The 18,576-nt window shown below is 47.6% G+C and overlaps 1 protein-coding gene across 3 annotated transcripts in view; it reads right to left on the bottom strand.

Annotated features, from left to right (window-relative positions):
• Positions 1-5,804, bottom strand: part of CMBL (carboxymethylenebutenolidase homolog (Pseudomonas)) — a 24,371-nt gene extending 18,567 nt beyond the window's left edge. Inside the window, exon 1 of one of the 3 annotated variants that reach the window (XM_010847527.1) lies at positions 5,675-5,804. The gene's annotated coding sequence lies outside the window, so the exon portion shown is untranslated. Of the gene's footprint in view, positions 1-1,668; positions 1,771-1,804; positions 2,001-5,674 lie in introns of those variants that run through there. The other 2 variants (XM_010847526.1, XM_010847528.1) reach the window with 2 other exon arrangements.
• Between the last annotated feature and the right edge of the window lie 12,772 nt (positions 5,805-18,576).

Raw genomic sequence — 18,576 nt, 5'->3', positions numbered from 1 at the left:
GTCCTTAGAAGCGGAGAAGCCAATGGCACCCCACTCTGGTACTCTTGCCTGGAAAATCCCGTGGATGGAGAAGCCTGGTGGGCTACAGTCCATGGGGACGCTAAGAGTCAGACATGACTGAGCAACTTCACTTTCACTTTTCATTTTCATGCACTGGAGAAGGAAATGGCAACCCACTCCATTGTTCTTGCCTGGAGAATCCCAGGGATGGGGGAGCCTGGTGGGCTGCCATCTATGGGGTCGCACAGAGTCGGACACGACTGAAGTGACTTAGTAGTAGTAGTACAGACAGACAGGAAGGACAGTCACGGGACAACACAGGCGGAGGCTAGAGCGAGCCATCTACACGCCAAGGAACGCCAAAGACCGCAGCCACCACCAGAAGCCAGGAGAGAGACAAGGAAAAACTCTCCTTTACAGGTGTCAGGAACAGCATGGCCCTGCCAACATCTTCATTTCAGATTTCTGGCCTCCGGACAATGAGAGGGTAAGTTTCTGTTGTCTTAAATCACCCAGTTTGTGGTGATTTGTTACAGCAGCTATAGGAAGCTAATCCATTCTTATAAAGGACACTGCAAGTTCAGTGAACAAACTCCATACATATGCACCAAAATGTTCAATCTCGAAATCTAATGCTTTATAAAAAGACAATGGCTTTTTGATGCTAAACAAATACTAAGACCTCCAAACAATAATACTCCACTGAACACTGTAGGAAAAGTGAAACACATGGGAATAAAACACACCACACATTACACAGTGGTTACTGTCAGGAGGTAAGGGATGGAGACTGTTGGTTTTAACTGTATTTGCTACATCTTCTTTCCCTAAAAAGCTTTGATTTGGGGCTTCCCTGGTGGCTCAGGGGTAAACAATCTGCCTGAAAATGCAGGAGACACAGGTTCAATCCTTGATCCAGGAAGACCCCACATGCAGCGGAGCAACTAAGCCCATGCACCAGAACGACTAAGCCTGTGCTGTAGAGCCCACGGACTGCAGCTTCTGAGCCCACGGACTGCAGCTTCTGAGCCCACAGACTGCAATACTGAAACCCAAGCACCCTCGAGCCTGCGCTCCGCAACAAGAAGCCATCACAGTGAGAAGCCCTCCCAGTGCAACTGGAGAGGAGCCCACACTCGCGGCACCTAGAGAAAATCCTGTGCAGCAACGAAGACCCAGCACAGCCAAAATCAAATAAATAAATTTTTTTTTTTAAGTTTTGGTTTCAAGTACATAGGACAAAATATTCATATCTTAAATCTGTGTCATGTAACTATAGGTGGCTGTTACATGATATCCTGTACTTTCTACCAGATTCTAAATGTTCATAACTAGCAATAAATACATGTTAAGGAAAGAGAAATTAAGAGTTAGTCATTTGACGACCTCCCTGGTGGCTCTGTAGGAAAGAATCTACCTGCCAATGCAGGAGACTCGGGTTTGATCCCTGGGTCGAGAAGATCCCCTGGAGAAAGGAACGGCAGCCCACACCAGTATTCTTGCCTGGGAAATCCCACAGACAGAGCTGGCGAGTTACAGTCCACAGGGTTGCAAAGAGTCGGACTAAAAACAACAACAACAACAAGACTGCCTGCTAAGCAGAGCTCTGGAAACCAGAAAAAATACAAACAGAGTGGGCCACTGGATCGTAGAAAAATCTGACTGTACCTTTCACGGCTTTGCTTCCATAAACGACATTATAGAACGAGGATTAGTAAGAGAAGTCAGAGCAATAGTAGCAGTGAATTTCATGTGCCACTGCACACAATTTCTTGAAGAGCAATTCCTCTGGCTAATTTCTTACCTGGGCAGTCCAATGAGGATGCAAGACAGCAGGAAAGTAGCAACCTCGAATCAGAATCTTTTTCCTTGACTTTCCACCACTATCCACTTTCCAAAAGGAATGTTTACAGCCAAGAGAGCCGCTCTCTGGGCTGATCCCGAAAGGTCTTTCTCCCGCAGAAAGGGCTGGTGGCCAGGGAAGGCTTGGCCATGCCACACACGAAGGCTGGACTCCTGCCAGGGCCTTCACGGGGCACAGCAGCCCAGCCCAGCCTGTGTGCCCCAGCCCAAGGCCACGGCGGGCAGGGCAGACAGTTTCTCTGTGGGCCAGAGCCTTGGGAAACATGCCCTTGACACTCGACTGACTGTACTAGACATAAATTTTCTGCACAGACACTTTAGGGTTTGGGCCCTTCCCTCACCCCACCCCCTAAGTACACACTTGTTACAACATAATTTTCAGGAAACAAAGTAAAACTATTATGACTCCCGAAGAGTTATCAAAAAGACTTCATGTTAAGGCTTGTGCATTACTCGTGTAATAAGAGGAAATAAAGCAGATGTTGTAACGGGGCCTAAGGGGAAAAGGAAAGGGCACAGACGTCTACCCAGGAGAGGGATCTGGAGATGAACTGTACGTGGAGACCAAACCAATTTTTCCACCGTAGAGGAGGAAGCCAATTAGTTTATCACCAGACAGGACAGAATTTACAAACCTATCAGCAACCCCCAACATTCACAGAGCTGCAGAACAGCTCCAATACAGTGAACAGGGCTGGAACCATACAGCTCGGAGGGTGTGCTACAGTTGACGGGTACTTTTCCACTGAAACACAGAGTTCCTCCAATGACATGACAAGGTCATGGTGAGTGATAAGGTTTCCTCCTGTAAGGGGATCGGACTGTGGGCTGACACCTATGGTGGGGGCCTCATAAAATGTACCGAGAAGGGCTTTTCTGGATCATGGCAGGTGGGCTTAGCCACACGTACCAGCCACGCCGAGATCAGATCTGCAGTCTTCACCGCGGACGCCTCCAGAAGTCGGAGTCCTCTGTATGACACCAGGGGTGGCCAGGACAGACCCCAGCAGGGGAGACCCCGAGGGGCACATTTCTTTTGGCAAGGCCACCCAAAATGCAGCAGCGAAGCCCACGATCCGCCCACCACATCCATGCAAGATCCCACACAACTGTGAATGACTGCAAGAGCCACCTTCTACAGACCAGTTTTCTCATCCCTCGACAAAGATACTCTCCTTGATCCGATTCCAGTCAGGACCCTCTGAACTTTCTTCTCAGCCAGGCTCTGACTTTGGGCTTCATGCAGTGTTAGTAAGACTCCGGGCTAAGTCGGTTCAGCCCCCACTCTCCGTATCTGACTCGGTTCCTGTTCCTCCACCACGCCCCAGGGGATGTCTGCTCACCCTGGATCATCTTCTGTAAGAATCCTGTTAGGTCAGCTTAAGCCGGAATCCCCTTGTTTTCGTCCACTGACCCCTACTCTGCTCTCTGGCTAGAAATTCCCACTTTTCCTGACATTTGGAGTTAAAGCCCCTTGCCTCTCTCCTACTGCAAAATCCTGCTGGAGTGGTCCCTACAGCTATCACAGTGGTCCTGAATAACTCTACCTTACCGTTTTTTAACAAGCATCACGAATGATTAATTTTTTTCTCTAACACCCTCCAGTCCTCCTTCACACAGCAAATGTCTCCACCAAATTACAAGTCTAGACCCACAGAGGGAGAAAGCAATGGCAACGCACTCCAGTACTCTTGCCTGGAGAATCCCATGGATGGAGGAGCCTGGTAGGCTGCAGTCCATGGGGTCGCAAAGAGTCAGACACGACTGAGCAACTTCACTTTCACTTTTCACTTTCATGCACTGGAAAAGGAAATGGCAATCTGCTCCAGTGTCCTTGCCTGGAGAATCCCAGGGACGGAGGAGCCTGGTGGGCTGCTGTCTATGGGGTTGCACAGAGTCAGACAATGACGCGACTTAGCAGCAGCAGCAGACCCACGGAGATCCCCGGGGCGTGTTCCATCTGCAAAGTCAAGGGGCTGCTGTGTCCTCCCTCCTCCCCTAAGATGCACCTTCCGGAGGCATTCTTTTACTCGTTACGAATGTGTGCTTCTTGACTTCTTCTTTTGAAGCAATGATAACACTTGCCTAGTTCCCTCTTCAATGAATAAAACAGAATCTTTAGCACATGCTCATGTTCGTATTCAGTTCAGTTCATGATTTTGCCTTTCGCGGAAAAGTACCCTTTAACTGTGTAACTGAACACTCTCCTTTTCTCACTGGAGGGCAGAAGATGAGAGAAAGGGGTGGTAAAGCTAGTTCCTGCTTTCATACTCCCAAGGATTTAAATAACTCGGGAGTCACACTTCCCAAAGCAATGAAGATTCTCTAACAGAGACAGAGAAGCAGATCTCAATGAGAGAAGCCGATTGGCATCGAGGGAAATGTAACTAGCAAAGAAGTCAAGGAATAAAGTGCCAGCAGCCTCAGAGGTTTAGAGATGGAAACCCCTGCAAAGACATGGAAAGCAACACTGAGGAATGTTACAGGACCATGAAGGTGGCTGCCAGGAAAGCCTGGGGGGCTTCCTTTAAGGGTAAACATTGGAATTTGCAGGGCACTCGATCTCCAGTCTCTACCCTTAGAGATGGTCCTGTGAACATCAACTCCTCCAGTTATTTTTGTTTTTCAGTAAACATGGCTTTCCCTGGTGGCTCAAACAGTAAAGAATCAGCCAGGAATGCAGGAGACCCGAGTTCAATCCCTGGGTCTGGAAGATCCCCTGGAGAAGGGAATGGCAACCCACTCCAGTATTCTTGCCTGGAGAATTCCTCAGACAGAGGAGACCAGCGGGCTACACGGATACCACTGCGTGACTGATGCACACACACAGTCAGGGCTGCGTTTTCCAGAGGGTACACAGTCTTGAGAACATTAATTAGAAAACAAGATGGGATGAGGCTAGATTGGCCTGTGAACTTGGCAACCAGACACCTGCCTTTGGCCTTTTCTTGGACTGTGGCGAGGCCCAGATGGCATTCCCACTGATACCCACAAGGCTCACTTCTGACCACCTTACTTTAAATGGGCTTTGAAAACAACAGGTGGCATTCCCATCAGCAAGTGGCCCTAAATCACAGGGCCCAGTGTCAGCAAGGCCTGGGCCTCACCTCCTGATACACGTGGCCCAGCGGGAACTGTACAGTCTCTGCTGGCAGGACCCAGCCAGCACCCAGGATGCCACGCTCCTAGACCAGCCCCAGTCTCTTTTAACATCACACTAAGTTGCTTCGTGTCCAACTCTCTGCGGCCCCATGGACTGTAGCCCGCCAGGCTCCTCCTGTCCATGGGATTTCCGAGGCAAGAATACTGGAGTGGGTTGTCACTCCCTTCTCCATCACCCGTTAATAAATGCTTCAAAGTGTGGAGAACGGACTGGACCCGGGTATGCTCATTTCCCCCCCTCCCCGCACACTTTTACATTAGTAGGAAGAACTTTACAACCAAAATGTTCAATTGTAGGAACACAGGCACGAAGAGTATTTAATAGCATACAGGAAAGGATTGTGACATGGTGTTTCATTGGGGAAAAAAAAAGATTGCAAATTTATGCAGAGTATGAGTTCAACTTTCTTTTCAAAATGTACGGTGAAAATGTAGTACAGGAAAACACTCCAAAGCACGATGGCGGGGTGGCGGTCCTGCAAGGGACAATGTCCTGCTTTGCTGTAAGCAGGTGTTGAGACTGAACTGGATAGGTTCATTCCCTGGGCACATATGGCAAAGACCTCCTTTGCCTCCTGCAGACGCACGCACGCAAGTCAGAGTAGCGCCGACCTGCAGCGGAGTCCTCAGGCCAGCAAAACACACTTACCTCCTCCAGCCGCCTGAAGACCGCTGTCCACCCCGCGAGGAGGAGGAGACCGGACAGGAGAGGGCAGCGCGGCAGCCCTTCGGGACCCAGGGGAGCCGGTCGGGGACCAGCCGAGGGGGGAGGCGCCTTCGGCCGAGACGGAAGTGGACGCGGTGACGAAGCGCGGCGGGATTCCGGCGGGCCAGTGGCCGTCCAGGATTCCAGCCTCCAGGAAGGCCGGAGTCGGAGGGCGGGGCGGGGAGACCTGGAGGGAGGAGGAGGAGGGAGGGAGGAGGAGGGACGGGGGAAGGAGGGAGGTCGACCAGGAGGATGAAGACCGCGAGCCCCTGAAATTTACATGTGTGGTTGGTTCCGGAGGCCTGTGACTCCTTTGTTGCTGTTCAATGGCTAAGTCGTATCTGACTCTTTGCGACCCCGTGGACTGTGCAGCTCGCCAGATCTCCCTGCCCCTCACTATCCCCCTGCTGCTGCTGCTAAGTCGCTTCAGTCGTGTCCGATTCTGTGCGACCCCATAGAGCAGCCCACCAGGCTCCTCTGTCCCTGGGATTCTCCAGGCAGGAATATGCCATTTCCTTCTCCAAGACATGCATGCATGCTAAGTCGCTTCAGTCGTGTCCGACTCTGTGCGACCCCACGGACAGCAGCCCACCAGGCTCCTCTGTCCACCGGATCCTCTAAGCAAGAATACTGGAGTGGGTTGCCATTTCCTTCTCCACACTATCCCCTGAGTTTGCCCAAGCTCACCTCCATTGGATCGGTGATGCCCTCCAACCATCTCATCGTCCCTCTTCGCCTGTGGCTTCTTTACTATAAATCTAAGTTAGGCTGTTTTAAAAAGTAGGTGACTAGGTATTCACACCTGACCGCCCACCCTCTGCCTCTACTCCGTAATTTGTCAGTTCACCTGAGAGTGTGATAACCAATGCAACTTGCCACAGAGGAAGGTTGAGAGAGAAAACAGGAAGGAATGAGGGTTAAGAAAATAAGTGGCAGAGGGAAAAGGAACAGCAGTTTTTTTGACACCATAAGAATTTCATCCAAAATCTGATGGCCAGAGAGACCAGAGCCTTGCTAATTGAGATGCTTCTAATTGGAAAACTTGTGAATTCAGATTAAGGGTGACCTTTTTCATAAGACATTTTTTCCGCAGAGGGATGATGAGTCAATAATATAATAAGCCTGCAGCAATAAGGTTTGTAAGACTTAATCTGATTGTTAAAGAGTAATTTTCAAAAAAGGGAAAACACAGATGTGAAAATGACGTGTGTTGAAGATTTTACGTATTCATGAATTAATGAGAACACCAGGCACATGTTAAAACTAGTTCAAAAGAAAGTTTTTGGGAAGTCCACACTTATGTGGAGTAAAGGAATGTTGAAAGGAAAATGCAGACGAAGGTAAAACTGGGTTTTTTCCCCGCAAGACAGAGGCAAAGGTCAGTTTGTTTATCTGTCATTTCCATACAACTTACTGAATTGTAAAACAGCTCCCAGACACTGAAAGACAAAAATCAGCCTGAAGCATGACCTCCACACAAGCATATGTTTCCATGGAAACACAAAATTGTTTCTATAAGACTATTTCTAAGCATCTTGTAAGTACCATTTACAAGGAAGTGTGAGATGTGACTGATTAGGCATCATTTTTCCTGTATTTGCTGAGTTTTGCTCTCCAAGCATCATTAGTGACTTCTTCTTTATTAACACTAGTTAACATGATGGATTTCATATTCAAAGTTCTATGCATGTCTTGCCAAAACTTACCAACCCAGTGCTAAATTGACACAGATACTTAAAAGTAGTTTTGTTTTGTTAAGTGTCCTCCAGATCAATGTGCACGTGCATGCTCGGTTAGCCTGCCAGGCTCCTCTATCCAGAGGATTTTCCAGGCAAGAATACTGGAGTGGGTTGCCATTTCCTGCTCCATGGTAACTTCCTGACCCAGAGATCGAACACGTGCCTCCTGCATTGGCAGGCATATTCTTTATCACCTGGGAAACCTCCAGATCAGTCCCAACTAGCAAAGTTGTGTGGTGGATTCAGATTTTACAAGACAGCCTTATAATGTGAAATACACCTCTGCTCCTACCTAAGCTGAAGCTCCAACACTTTGGCCACCTTATGTGAAGAGCCAACTCACTGGAAAAGACCCTGATGCTGGGAAAGATGGAGGGCAAGAGGAGAAGAGGGCAACAGAGGATGAGATGGTTAGATAGTATCACTGACTCAATGGATGTGAGTTTGAGCAAACCCCAGGAGAGAGTGAAGGACAGGGAAGCCTGGCATGCTGCAGTTTATGGGATCGGAAAGAAATGGACACAACTGAGCAAATGAACAACAGCCACATTCAGAACAGTTTGTATCTACTGTTTTCCCACCTGTTTTCCTAAAATAATCTCCAAGATCCAGCCCACAAGCTTTCTCTTTGTCTTAACTTGCACCTTCCACTTCCTTTCTCCGCCTTTTCCTCCCTGTGGTTTTCCCACCTTGGGGAATGAGCCGCCTTCTCTTTTTCCATTGGTGCATATCTTTTTCAGCTTTTAAAATTCTTCTCCATGAAGCTTGCCTTAGTGCTACAGCTCTTGATTTTTCCCTAATCAGTTCAGCTCAGTTCAGTCACTCAGTCACGTCCGACTCTTTGCGACCCCATGAATCGCAGCACGCCAGGCCTCCCTGTCCATCACCAACTCCCGAGTTCACTCAAACTCACATCCATCGAGTCAGTGATGCCATCCAGCCATCTCATCCTCTGTCGTCCCCTTCTCCTCCTGCCCCCAATCCCTTCCAGCATCAGAGTCTTTTCCAATGAGTCAACTCTTCACATGAGGTGGCCAAAGTACTGGAGTTTCCGCCTTAGCATCATTCCTTCCAAAGAACACCCAGGGCTGATCTCCTTTAGAATGGACTGGTTGGATCTCCTTGTAGTCCAAGGGACTCTCAAGAGTCTTCTCCAACACCACAGTTCAAAAGCATCAATTCTTCGGTGCTCAGCTTTCTTCACAGTCCAACTCTCGCATCCATACATGACCACTGGAAAAACCATAGCCTTGACTAAACGGATATGCACTCCTAAAAAGCAAAGATTCCTTTGGCATCTTGGACTACAAACTGGTTCATTGGATCGTGTATTATATTCTAGTTGATGACAACTTTGCTTTCACAAGTGTAGTAACTTGAGGTTTCTCAAGACAAAGGCTGTGAGTATTCTCTCCTCAAAATGCCTGAGTGCCATAAGAGGCTGCTTACTCTTCTCCTCTCCTTGTTGTTGTTGTTGTTCAGTCACAAAGTCATGTCCAACTCTGCAGTTCCATCGACTGCAGCACACCAGGCTTTCCTGGCCACTATTTCCTGGAGTTTGCTCAAACTTATGTCCATTGAGTCAGTGATGCCATCCAACCATCTCATCCTCTGTTGTCCCCTTCTCCTCCTGCCCTTAATCTTTCCCAGCATCAGGGTCTTTTCAAATGAGTCAGCTCTTCACATCAGATGGACAAAGTATTGGAGCTTCAGCTTCAGCATCAGTCCTTCCAATGAACACTCAGGACTGATTTCCTTTGGGATGGACTGGTTGGATCTCCTTGCAGTCCAAGGGACTCTCAAGAGTCTTCTCCAACATCACAGTTCAAAAGCATTAATTCTTTTTTTTTTTTTTTTAAAGCATCAGTTCTTCAGCACTCAGCTTTCTTTATGGTCCAACTCTCACATCCATCCATGACTACTGGAAAAACTATAACTTTGACTCTATGGACCTTCCTGAGCATAGTGATGTCTCTGCTTTTTCATACATTGTCTGGGTTTGTCATAGCTTTTCTTCCAAGGAGCAAGTGTGTTTTAATTTCATGGCTGCAGTCACCATCTGCAGTGATTTTGGAGCCCAAGAAAATAAAGTTCTGTCACTGTTTCCAAAAAATGGAAAGAGTGGCTTGTCTCCTTATATTAATCCAAAGATGTGTCCTTCTCTTTAGACTCAGTTTCATTAACTATGAAATGAGGGATTCAACTCGATTTGGTTCTCAAATTTTATCATGCATCAGAAACCCCAGGAGGGTTTGTTAAACCACAGAGTGCCAGGCCCCCAAACACAGAGCCTCTGATTCAGAAGGTCCAAGGCGGGGTTGGGAGGTGGTGCAGAAATCTGCGTCCAAAACAAGATTTAGGTGATGATGCTAGTACTCCTGGCCCAAAGACCACACTTTGAAAATTGCAATGACCAGCAAACCCACTTAGCTGACCATTCTAACCACCTAAGGACTTCATAAAATTCAGATGTCCTGAGCTCAGATTTCCTGACCTGGAATCTTCCAGGGTGGTACTAGGGAAACCATATTTCAAAAAATACTTCCCAGATGAGTCTTATGATGGACCAACTTTAGGATCCAAGTGAACAAGGTAATCTGTACAGGCCATGCCAGTGTCAACCTTCCATGATTTTATGTTTGGCAAGGAAAGCCTGGCTGGAGGAAGGCAGGTGCAACTCTCAGGATAAAATATCTCTTATAGCTCAATTAGAGATCATTCCCAGGTGGCGCTAACGGTAAAGAACACACCTGCCAGTGCAGGTGACATAAGAGATGTGGGTTTGATCCCCGGGACAGGAAGATTCCCTTGGAGAAGGGAACAGCAACCCACTCCAGTATTCTTGCCTGGAAAATCCTATGGACAGAGGAGCCTTGTGGGCTACAGTCCTCGGGGTCACAAAGAGTCAAACACAACTGCACGACTCAATAGGTCAATCAAACTGGAAACATACAAGAAAAGGAATCCTGGGAAATATAGCTGAGCTGGCAAACCATCACCCTATGCCTGGTTCCCTTCTGATCCTCCCCACTGCAAAGGTGTCCTGCCAGAGATACACCAGTTTAACGTTAAACAGAACCCCTCACATGCCAATCTGAAACATCTGCAATTGAATTATTTCAAACTGCCTCAGGATTTCTCCAAAATAATGTGTAGGTATTTTTTTTAATATCTGAATAAGTAAAAGAAGTCACCAAAGTATTATCACCCAGAACAAATTGAAGGTCAACTCTAAACATAAATGTTTGCTTCTGTCTTAAAATGTACAAACTGCTCGCAATACCCCAAAGGGCAGTTTTTCACCTTCACCAGTTTCAAAATCCTCTGGAAAATTGATCACAAGTTAATATTTAACTCTAAAAAGAATTTCTTTTGTAACTCTGTTCTTACAGAAACTCTTACTGAACACTGGGATTTCACAGAGTTCCTTAATAAATTAGAGTTGTGACTCAACAGCCACAGCAGGTTATCCCTCCAAAGTTGTTTTATTTATTATTATGAAATCAGGACCGAAATTCCAGGAACTAAGTGAACCCAAGCTGAATTAACAAACAGGGCAAAGGCAAAGTTAAACAAGACCACTGACTCTGCTAAAGCCCCGGGAGCAACACTGACCTTGAAGGCAAGGTCAGGAAAAGTATTCCGTGTAACTGCTCCTCTAAAGAAATTTAGGAGCGAAATCAGAAGAAGTACTGGTGTGTTTGAGCACATCTCCCAGGAATACCTGGGGGAGAGCGTCTTGTGGTTCATCTGCTCCTGTTTCTATTTCTGGGCCGTGTTGCTGACTCAGCGCCCCCACCAACCCCCCTTTGTGTGCAGCTGCAGGTAGCCAGCTGGGAAGGCATTGAGTCCTCCGTGCAGTGCATTCAGCAGGCTTTGCTGCTGAATGTCGGAAGGCTGGGGAGAAAGGAAAGCTGCTTTCTAGATGATACGTGAACCAGTAAGCCATCTGGTCACCCCCACGCAGAAAACCTAAATTGGAGTTTTTTCTTTCTCATTTTTTACTATGAAAATATGCAAATATGTAGAAAAGTAGAAAGAAAAGCTCAGTAAAGTCCCATAGATTTAGATATAATTACAGGAAGTTTCCTGGGGCTTCCCAGGTGGCGCTAGTGGTAAAGAACTCGCCTGTCAATGCAGGAGATGCAGGTTGGATCCCTGGATTGGGAAGATCTCCTGGGGAGGGCATGGCAACACACTCCAGTATTCTTACCTGGAGAATCCCATGGACAGAGGAGCCTGGTGATCTACACCGATAGGATCACAAAGGGTCACATACAGTAACGCCTCTACAAACAAAGAATGTCCATTCCGAGAACACGTTAGCAAGTGAAATCTGTTCACAAGTCCCAAGTGTTAGCCTTAGGTACCTAACACCATCGGCTGTATAGTCCTGTACCATTAATAGGAGCTTCCAGGTGGCGCCAGTGGTAAAGAATCCACCGGCAATGGAGGAAGTGTAAGAGACTCAGGTTTGATCCCTGGGTTGGGAAGATCCCCTGAAGGAGGGCATGGCAATCCACTCCAGTATTCTTTCCTGGAGAATCCCATGGACAGAGCAGCCTGGTGGGCTACAGTCCGTAGGGCTGCAAAAAGCCAGACATGACTGAAGTGACTGAGCAGGCACGTAATCGGTTTATAATACTTTTCACACTAATAATACGTAGAAAACAAACACAAAAAATAAAGAAAAATGTTTTAAATCTTACCGTACTGTATCTTGAAAGTCCAGTGGTGCAGTACAATAGCTGGCACACGGGCTGGCATCAAGAGAACAGGCAAGAAGGGGGTACTGATTGGAGGAGGGAGAAGAGATGGGAGATGGCAGAGCTGAAGAATTACCAGCAATAGGAGACGGAGGGCCAGCTGTGAGTTCACTCACACCCAATCACCAAGCTACATCGCCGCTGCTTTTATGCTTGCTTCTTAACATCCTGGGCCTGAAATAAAGATACCGCACTGCTGTACCCTACATAGTACTGTGCAGCAAAGTACACAAAAGCCCGACCACCTGCAGAGAGTGCATGCATATGACAGCCTGAAATTCCAGGAGCTGAGTGAATCCAATGTGCATCAGACACGTGAACCAGCTAACATGATTGGGCATGTGAATGCACGTTCACATCTTTGAAGTTTACAACTGGAAGGTTCATACGAAGGGGCTTAACTGTATTGTTACTAAGTTTGCTTCTTTTTTGTTTTTGCGGAAGTATGTAAGTTATAGACAGCATGACATTTCGCCCCTAAATCATTATATGATCATCAGCCTCCAGAATGACCCATAATGCTCCGTGCTCCTGGGATTTCACATCCTTTCACATGGTATGGGGTTGGTTCAGTAGAACACAGAAATCGTGATGCCGGTCTCGTCTGGAATTAAGTTACAACAGACACGTGGCTACTTCCATCTTGTCTTCACTCCCTCCCCTCCCATCACTTGCTCTAGGGGCAGTCAGCTGCCAAGTCGCTAGTGGCCCCATGGAGAGGCCCTCGTAGCAAAGAAAGCCTCACAGGCATAGATGCTCCAGATCCAGTAAAGTGTCAGATGACCGCAACACCCACCAACGTCTGGACAGGAGCTTCCTGGGAGACCCTGCATGGGAACCACTGGCTAAGCCACTCAGATACCTGAGCCTCAGAAACTGCAAGGTAATCATTTCCACTGCTTCAAGCTGCACAGTTTGGGACTAAGTTGGTAGCATAGAGAGTACCTGTTTGTAGAAGGGGTCCTATAATGGAAACTCAAAATGTGGGAATGGCTTTGGCACCTGGCAGTGGGCTTTGTTGAGAGTACTGGTGAAAGCCTGGAGCCCCTTGAAGAAGCTGTGAATAACAGTCAAGGTCTTGAGACTTCCCTGGTGGTCCAGTGGCTGCAGCGAAAGTGAAATCACTCACTTGTGTCCGACTCTTTGCAACCCCACGGACTACACAGTCCATGGAATTCTCCAGGCCAGAATACTGGAGTTGGTAGCCTTTCCCTTCTCCAGGGGACCTTCCCAACCCAGGGATCAAACCCAGGTCTCCCGCATTGCAGGTGGATTCTTTACCAACCGAGGCACAAGGGAAGGTCCAGTGGCTAAGACTCTGCATTCCTAACGCAGAAGGTCTGGGTTCAATCCCTGATCAGGGAACTAGATCCCACATGCCGCAATTAATTGTTCTCATGCCTCAGCTAAAGGAGCCTGCATGCCACGAGGAAGATCAAAGTTGCCTCCACTAAGACCGGGCACAGCCAAATAAATAAATACATAGTTTTGGAAATAATTTTATGTATTTTTACTTTTGGCTGTCTTGGGTCTTTGCTGCTGCATGGGTTTTTTTCCTCTGATTTCAGCGATTGGGGGCTACTGTTCGCTGTGTGCAACAGTTTCTTATTGCAGTGGCTTCTCTTGTTTCAGAGCACGGGCTCTAGGGTGCTCGGGCCTCAGTAGTTGCAGTACATGGGCTCATTAGCTGTGGCGCCCGGGCTTAGTTGCTCCAGGGCATGTGGGATCTTCCTGGCTCGGGGATCAAACCCGTGTCTCCTGCATTGGCTGGCGGATTCTTTACCACTGAGCCACCAAGGAAGCCCTCTAAATATTTTTTTAAGGCAAGCATTTTAAAAAAGTAATTTTTTTTTTTCTTTAAGATCCAAGGCCTTTAAAGACTCAGATGAGAGCTGGCAGGAATGTGAGGGAAGTGTTGTCAGAAACTGGAGGAAGGAGATGCTGGTGATGCCACTGCCTGCAGCCACGTGGACGGAGGGAAAGGCACCCGGCGGGCTTGTGATCTAGTCAAGGAGATTCGGAGCCAGGGCTGCCTGGTTTCCACTAGTTACTCATAATAAGTCAGGGGGAGAGAGAAATGAACACAAAGGCCATTAAGCTGAAAGGAGCTCAGACTGGATGGTTTTCAGCTCAGCCAGAAGACAAGTTATGCTAGAATCAAGGAATGGCTTCCAAGCAAAAGGTCAAATTCAAAGCCCTGCCAGAAAAACCATGGTCCAGTGATAGACCCTAGACTGTGCCTATAAATCATTTTGAAAGGTTTCAGAAAGACATAAAGCCCTACCCCCAGAGCACTTTTGTCAGACAAATCAGTGAACTCCGGGAGTTGGTGATGGACAGGGAGGCCTGGCGTGCTGCGATTCATGGGGTGGCAAAGAGTCGGACACGACTGAGCGACTGATCTGATCTGATCTGAACGAGATTAAAAGTGCCTGACTGCTGTGGCCTGAATGCTCCTATCTCCCCCAGATTCCTACATTGTAATCCCAACCCCCCAACATGATGGCATTAGGACGTGGGGTGTTTGGAAGGTGCTTAGGTCAACTTAAAAAATGCACGTGAGAGTTTCAAGTTAAGTTTTATCTGGGGCAAAATGAGGACTGCAGTCTGGGAGATAGCACCTCAGCTAGCTCTGAGAAACTGCTCCAAAGAAGCAGGGGGGAAGGTCAGTATGTGTGTGATTTGGGTGAAGGCAAAAGACTCTTGAGAGTCCCTTGGACTGCAAGGAGATCCAACCAGTCCATCCTAAAGGAGATCGGTCCTGACTGTTCGTTGGAAGGACTGATGCCAAAGCTGAAACTCCAATACTTTGGCCACCTGATGCGAAGAGCTGACTCATTTGAAAAGACTCTGATGCTGGGAAAGATTGAAGGCGAAAGGAGAAGGGATGATGAAGATGAAATGGTTGGATGACATCACCGACTCAATGGACATGAGTTTGAGCAAACTCCAGGAGTTGGTGATGGACAGGGAGGCCTGGTGTGCTGCAGTCCATGGGGTCGCAAAGAGTCAGACACGACTGAGCAACTGAACTGAACTGAACTGAGAATACATGCAATCAAGCCTGTTTACTTTTTAGAACATTTCTACTGGTCTCGTGAAGCTTCTGCTAGTCATGAGAAACAGTCATCGCCATGATGGATTTTAGTCCTTTTCTAGATATGAGGAGATACAAGAATTAGGCTCATAAAGTCAGCTCCTGAGAATATCTGATTATCTGAAGACCCATCCTGCCAGTTTTCCGGGAGCACAGAGTGCCTCATTTCTGCTCTCTGCCCTGAACCCCTTCAGGGGGTGTCGGAGGTCAGCAGCTACAGTGGTACATGACCTAATCCTTGAGGAGGTAGATGGCAAGCACCATGAAAGTGAAAGGCACTCAGTCGTGTCCGACTCTTTGTGACCCCTTGGAATTCTCCAGGCCAGAATACTGGAGTGGGTAGTTTTTCCTTCTCCAGGGGATCTTCCCGACCCAGGAATCGAACCAAGGTCTCCTGCATTGCAGATAGATTCTTTACTGGCTGAGCTATGAGGGAAGTCCAGCGAGCACCATACCCAGTGCCAATTTGTGGTTGAAGGGTGGAGCCCCCTGAATGGGATTAGCATTCTTATAAAACAGACCCCACCGAGCCCTCTAGCCCTTTTCACCATGTGAGGGCACAAGGAGACGTCTGCAACCTGGAGGAGGGCCCTCACCAGAACCCAACCAAGCTGGTACCCTGGACTCAACCCTTCCGGCCTCCAGAACTGTGCGAATAGATATCTGTTGTTCATCAATTACCCAGTCCGTGGTGTTTTGTTACTGCAGCCCCAACGATCTGAGACATTCACAGACCCTCGCAATAAAAGGATGGTGCTCCTTGGCACTTCCCTGCTGGTTAAGATTCTGAGCTTCTGCTGCAGGGGGCACAGGTTCAATCCCTGGTTGGGGAACTAAAATCCTGCATGTCAGACGGTGCAGCCAAAAAATTACCTAGTGCTCCCAGAAGCTTCAGCCCATTCATTGCTCCTCAGCTGTCTTCAGAAGCCCTATCTTTGTGGAGAAAATCTCATCTCGAAGAGATTTGGGCGTATTGTCTTTGTCTAATGGAGGAGATCCGTGGAGATTAGCAGAGAATCCATAAAGTTTTTATGAGAATTACATGCACAGAATCATTACCGATGTGGACTGAAAGGGACAGAGGTAGTACAAGGAAAAAGGAGGTCTTTGGACCCTCACAGTTCTACTGACAAGAAGCAGGCTGAGAATATTCCCCAGCTGCTAACACATGATACCTTCATGAAAAAGGAAGGATGAGTCACAGGGAAGGACCAAGAGCCCAGAGGGCAGTCAGGAGCCTTGGAGTATGGTTTCCAAGCCCTGAGACATGATTAAAGAACTTATGACATTTGCCTGGCTTGGAATCTTCATGGACCAGCAACTGCTTCATACTCTCGTCTTCTCCCTTTTTAAAAAAAACTTTTTATTTTGTATTGGAGTATAGTCTCTGGTGGCTCAGATGGTAAAGAATCTGACTGCGAATGCAGGAGACCCAGGTTCAATCTCTGGATCACAAAGATTCCCTGGAGAAGTGAGTGGCTACCCACTCCAGTATTCTTGCCCCATGGACAGAGGAGCCTGGGGGCTACAGTCCAGGGGGTCGCAAAGAGTCAGACACAACTGAGCAATTAACACACATACATAGCTGATCAGCCAATTAACAATGTTGTGATGTTTTTAGGTGAACAGCAAAGGGACTCAGCTATATGTATACCAGAGCCTTGTAGTGTGGTTCCCAAACCCTGAGACATAAATTAAGGAATTTAACAACAGTTGCTTGGCTTGGAACCTGTATGGACCAACAACTGCTCCATGCTCTCATCTCCCTTTTGGAGCAGGATTGTCTAGAGTGGTTATTCTGTGTCTGTCCCACGGTATGTTCAGTAGGGCAGGGTGTATAAACTGAATATCCATGGCCCGTTAAAGTTCATTATGAAGCCCTAACTCCCAATGTGATGGCATTTGGAGGTGGAGATTTTGGAGGTAATTAGGTTTAGATGAGACCACAAGGGTGGGGTTCTAGTGATAAGATCGTAAAGAGACCAGAGAACTAGTTCTGTCTCTCTTTCTCTGTCTTCCATGTGAGGATACAGTAAAAAAGCAATCAAAAAAAAAAAAAAAACCCAGCTCCAAGCCAGGAGGAGAGTCCTCATCAGATCTTAACCACACTGGTACCCTGATCTTGGACTTCCAGCTTCCAGAAACGTGAGACATAAATGTCTGTTGTTTAAGGCCCCCAATCTGTGGGATTTTGCTACAGTAGACTGAGCTGACTAATACACAGAGGGTTGGGGTGGAGCAGATAATTTAGCAAGAAGAACTGGAATGGAGCAATTGGATTTAAGGAACTATGATAACACTTGGACCTGATGTGCACTGTGAGATTTCGGACATTGAGCAGATGCTATCGCAGGGTGAGATTTCAGGGGACTCTGGAAGGAGCTGACTGTATTCTGCACATGGGAAGGATACAAATCTCTGGTGGGCCATGGTGGTCTGCAAGTTGGCACACGGAGATCCCACCTGCCTGGGATTCATATCCTGTCCAGCCCTTCTCCTCACAATGGTTAGTCTGTCTGACCAACAGCACACGGCAGAAGTGATGGTGCGTCACTTTTGATATTAACTGATTTTTGCGCCTTATCTCTTTCACCGTCAGATCGCTTGCCCTGGGAGAAGCCAGCAGCCCTCTGAAGAGGCCCATGTGGTGAAGAACCGAGGCTGCTGGCCAAAGTCAGCAAGGAATGGGGGCTTCCTTCCAACAGAGAAAACAAGATGCCTGGGCCATCTTGGATGCAGATCCTCCGGCCCCATCCAGTTTCAGATGACTGCAGTCTGGCCAGCATCTGGATGGTGACCTAGAGACCCTGAGCCAGAGCCACCCAGCTAAGCCACTCCCAGATTCCTGACTCTCACACTGAAATTTTTAAAGTCACTATGTGTATTAACCACTTGTATTAAGATGTTGATTTTGGGGGGCTCCAAAATCACTGCAAATGGTGACTGCAGTCATGAAATTAAAAGACGCTTGCCTCTCAGAAGGATAACTATGAACAACCTAGACAGCATATTAAAAAGCAGAGACATTACTTTGCCAACAAAGGTCTATCTAGTCAAAGCTATGGTTTTTCCAGTAGTCGTGTATGGATGTGAGAGTTGGGCTATAAAGAAAGCTGAGTGCCGAAGAATTGATGGTATTGAACTGTGGTGTTGGAGAAGACTCTCGAGAGTCCCTTGGACTGCAAGGAGATCCAACCAGTCCATCCTAAAGGCATCAGTCCTGGGTGTTCATTGGAAGCTGAT

This window comes from Bison bison, unplaced genomic scaffold, assembly GCF_000754665.1.
Source record: "Bison bison bison isolate TAMUID 2011002044 unplaced genomic scaffold, Bison_UMD1.0 scf7180017864250, whole genome shotgun sequence".
Taxonomy (NCBI): Eukaryota; Metazoa; Chordata; class Mammalia; order Artiodactyla; family Bovidae; genus Bison; species Bison bison.
The sequence above is the reverse complement of the archived record's forward strand: the minus strand, read 5'-3'. Positions and strand labels throughout refer to the sequence as shown.